The 4320-nt window shown below is 45.9% G+C and overlaps 1 pseudogene; it reads right to left on the bottom strand.

The window, feature by feature from the left end:
- Window positions 1-975: 975 nt before the first annotated feature.
- On the bottom strand, window positions 976-1442 carry LOC119359046 (annotated as a pseudogene).
- Window positions 1443-4320: the final 2878 nt, after the last annotated feature.

The following is a 4320-nucleotide window of genomic DNA, read 5'->3' as shown; positions in this document are numbered from 1 at the left end:
GGGCCCATATCTGGGGTGGATATGAGGAGGCATGGACGCGTTTGGGCGCGTTCGCCATGTCTGGCCCAAAAATTCCACAAACCCTCCCCCTGACCTTACATAACCAGCCCTTTTCCTCTCCTCTCTTCTTCGTCGTCCGTGCTGGCCCTCCCCTAGCTTTGCCGCTGCCCCGACCCCTCAGCGTCGCCACCGTCGCCACAAAACTCCTCCCCGCAAATCTCGCCACCCCGAATGCCGCGACGGTACGTTCGGCTCTTCTCGGACTTCACTTTTCCCTCCATGTGTTCAAAAAATTGAATGATCAGTTCTTTTAGGCTTTGAGAAGCCTGAAGAACAAGTCCACTTCCCGAAGCAAGATGCAAATCATATTATGAATTTTTTGCATATGCATCTTCGAGATGAACATGTGCACATGCAACTACTCAATGATCTTGTGGAGCATATATGGGTCCACAATGAAAACCAAGGAGTTTAATGTTTGAAATTGTGCACTTCAAATAAATTGTATGTTAAAATTGTGAATGAACTATGTATTTTATATTTGTACCGCGTTTGAATTGTGGAACTACTCAATGATCTTTCGTATTCATGTGTATGATTGATGTGCATGTATTTGAGAGTTTAGGAGTGAGACTGCCTGACATGACATATAAGGGGTCGTCCGGCGCGTCGGCGGATTTGCCAGATGCTCTTATGAAAACCGTGGAGTTGTGTATATGATGGCCACCTTGTATGCCAAATTGGCAACACATACAAACAAATAAAAGAGGATCTGATTCACGTTGATTCAGTCGGCAAAAAAGGGAACAAGACATGCCCATCACATGGGCGTACACAGTAATACGTCACTATGAACAAGATCGAGGTCGACCATCTTCAACTTATCGAGCTAGTGCTTGAAAGATCAAGCAGAAGAGACAGTGAAGCCAATGAGTAAACTAAAACTGTACAGATTTTTTTCAACTCCTCCTGTCTTCAAATCTTGTTGTGGAGCTTGGACGGCGCGCGACGAGAGGATTCTGCTGCGCGATCTGCTCCCGGCCGACCTTCTTGTAGTCGAAACTGCATGCGTGCCCGTCCACGTAGCGGTGCAGCGAGCAGAAGGTGCCACCGCAGCGGCACGCGAATCCCAGCAGCCCGACCTTCTTCTTGCACGCCATGCACCTGTTTGGCGCCGACTTCTTCACTGCCGCCTCCGCGGCCGGTGCCGCGGTAGAGTCCTGCAGGTTCACCGACTTCTTGAAGGTGAGGATGAGGTCGTCAAACGTGAGCTTCCCCTCGACGGCGGGGGCAGCCACATCTCCGGCCTTGAGGTGGTCGCGGTAGCACTTTGAGCACATGCTCTTGGTCGCCGCGCTCCCGTAGAACCCGCAGCCGTTCGCGCAAAGCGGCGAGCCCCCACCGGCGGCGGCCTCCGTCGAAGACTCCTGCCCGTGCGCCATGTATCGCCGCTGATCTGATCTGTGAGTCTGGCGTTGGTTGGTCGCCGTTGTGCGTGGGTGCTTTGTTGATGAGGCCCCGAGGGATCCCTTCTGTGCCTTATAAAGGTCGGCCACGCGTGACCAGAAGAACTCCGAGGCGTGCTCTAGAACGTTTCAGTTGATCTTTGAAGCCACGCAGTGGCATTTTCGGTTTCCTTAACCGTGTCCGTATCCGAAGGGAAGCAGTTGGCAGGCCTCCTCCGATGAAGATACCCAAGAGTAGTGTCCAACGTAAGATGCTTTACGTTGCATGATCAAACGATACGTACATCTCCGTTTCATAAAAAAAGAAGATACGTACATCTCGTTAGCTCAATTTTGGTCATCCAACTCGACAGTGACTGAAACGGCTCAGCCCACAACTCCTACTACCTTTTCCCGTTGAGATTTCACAAATCTCAGTCGAGTACATACCAAGCACCTGTTATTCATTTGTGGAAAACCTAAATAGGTATTGCGGTTACTGGATTTGGACTTTACTATTGATAAACCAAGCGCTGTGGATCATGCAGGAGTTGTGCTAGAATATTTATTGCTACAACCAACTGAAGAATGTGTGGTCTTCGGTCTAGAAAATTCAACACAAGCAATTGCTATTGGTTCCTCGTATTTATGGTGGGAGAGGAGAAAGTTAGTGCATAATGAAAAGGTCCAAAAACCTAAATTCATAGCAATATCAATCAGAACTTTGGTTGCTAACTATACTATCGCGAGTGATGCAAAGGCGACGATTAAGCGACATGACCGGAAAAGACCAATGAGCAATTATGTGAAGCTAAATGTGGATGGGGCTTTTGATCCAGACTTACTCAAGGGTTCGTATGACGCTGTTATCAGGGACTCGAATGGCAGATTCGTTACGGCAGGAAACGAAGATATCGATTGGTGCGGAGATGCGCTTATCGCCGATGCACTGGTCTTATGGTTTGGTCTCAATTTGGCAATTACAGTCGGGTGTAACCGCATAGAAGTGAACTCTGACAACATCGAGGTGATAGAGACAATAAAGAATTGAGGTCGCTCTTTCGATATATCGGCGACAGTTTTTGATAATAACATCGATTGAGACATAACAAAATCTTAGTCGACTGAAATTTAGCAAAACTGTTTCCCATTTCTTCTTATCGGCGACAAATGCACACATAATCTACCAGGAAACTACAAAATTGGACCACTGACGAAGCTTACTATAAAATGCTCCCCTCTAAAGAAATATAAGATCTTTTAGATCATTAAATTAGTGGTCTAAAGAATGTTAAATTGTTTTATAGAGAGTATCATTTTTGCAAGATTTATGATAGGCCGGCCGCCCCCCTTGCCTTTAAGGGCTTTTTTGCCCATGAGGACACTCATGAGCTTGCCATGGCGGTCTTTCGAAACACTAGTTGCCAATGAGTCTTCGCCATCGCTGAATCCATGAAGAAAATCACGTTCAACAATAAGCAGGCGTCTCGGTGATAGAGCCAATATTATCCCGATGCACCACTTAGTATGACGTACATTTTTCATCAAGTATACCAAATAAAAGTGTGTTTCTTTACATCCAGCGTGGATTGCCAGACATGCAAACTGAGCTCAGATGGTTATGTTCTAGTGGTGGAACCAACCCACTAGGTTTAAGTCCTAAACTTGGCACTGATGGTCATATTTGCTTGGATTCATTTCAGGCCTTCCAACGATATGCGTTCAGTGGCAGAAGATGTTCCCGTCGACTATGAAGACATCTGTGGCGACTTCGTCAACTTCAAGATATTGTGCCGGTTCAGTATCTCGAAGGTGCCCATATGAATAGGGTGTGTGTGCTTGCGTTCATAGGGTAGCATGTATGTGAGCATATGTGTTTGTGCTGTGTTAAAAAATGCATAGATTGTCGGGGATAATAGAAGATGGTGTATAAATCTGAAAAATGCTTATTATAATGTTGAAACAAATGGAAATTTTGAAAATCTTGTCAAAAATAACAAATCTAACAACATGTCTTGCATTTGCAATCCCAAAATATATCATCAAACACCAAGGTACATGAAATATGTTGTACACCGAGTACCGAAAATACTCGGCGAAGACCGAAAGGTACTCGACGAAGACTACTCGGCATACACCCCGTCATCAAAGTGGGGTTTGTCGAGTGTTTTTTCTCACTTGTCGAACAGTTTACGTTTCTTGAGGTACTCGGGAAAGATTCAAACTCAGTGCAAAATAATGTTTGCGGCGACTGGTCGGTTTTCCGAGCGTAACACTTGACAAAGTCAGAGGCTTTGTTGAGTGCTACACTCGGCAAAATAATTTAATGGAGTTGCGGGGTAAGTGACTGGATGTGCAACGACAGTCGCAGGCAGTAGGAAAATGGCGGGACATGCCACTACGCGATGATGCTTGTTGTTGTGTGCTATCGCTTGCCCATTGTGTGTTGTTGCTGCCTGCTAGCTATTGCTTGTTGGGGGAAGGAGAAGGGGCATGCCAGTTAGGGGAAGAGGAGAAGTGGTGGCTCGGTTGGGGAGGATGATGAGGAGGATATGGGGGTGGCGGAGTCCAGCCAGAGGAGGTCACCCAGCCGTTCAATCTAAGCGAATTCAATGACCAAAACATGTGATCCGTGCGAGGGCTATGCTGACCAATCAGAACGCAAGGTCTTTGCCTAGTCTTCATCTCTTTATTAGGGTACTCGGCAAACCTTTTATTCTTTCTTTCATTTTCTCATTTCTCTTCTCTTTTTGATAAGGTATAAACATAGACTAAAAAATTCTAGCCAAATTTTACGATTTTTGTTGGAAATATGCCCTAGAGGCAATAATAAAATGGTTATTACCATATTTCCCATTCATGGTAAATGTTTATT

This window comes from Triticum dicoccoides, chromosome 2A (genome assembly GCF_002162155.2).
Source record: "Triticum dicoccoides isolate Atlit2015 ecotype Zavitan chromosome 2A, WEW_v2.0, whole genome shotgun sequence".
NCBI classification, from domain to species: Eukaryota; Viridiplantae; Streptophyta; class Magnoliopsida; order Poales; family Poaceae; genus Triticum; species Triticum dicoccoides.
This window is presented reverse-complemented; position numbering and strand designations above follow the sequence as displayed.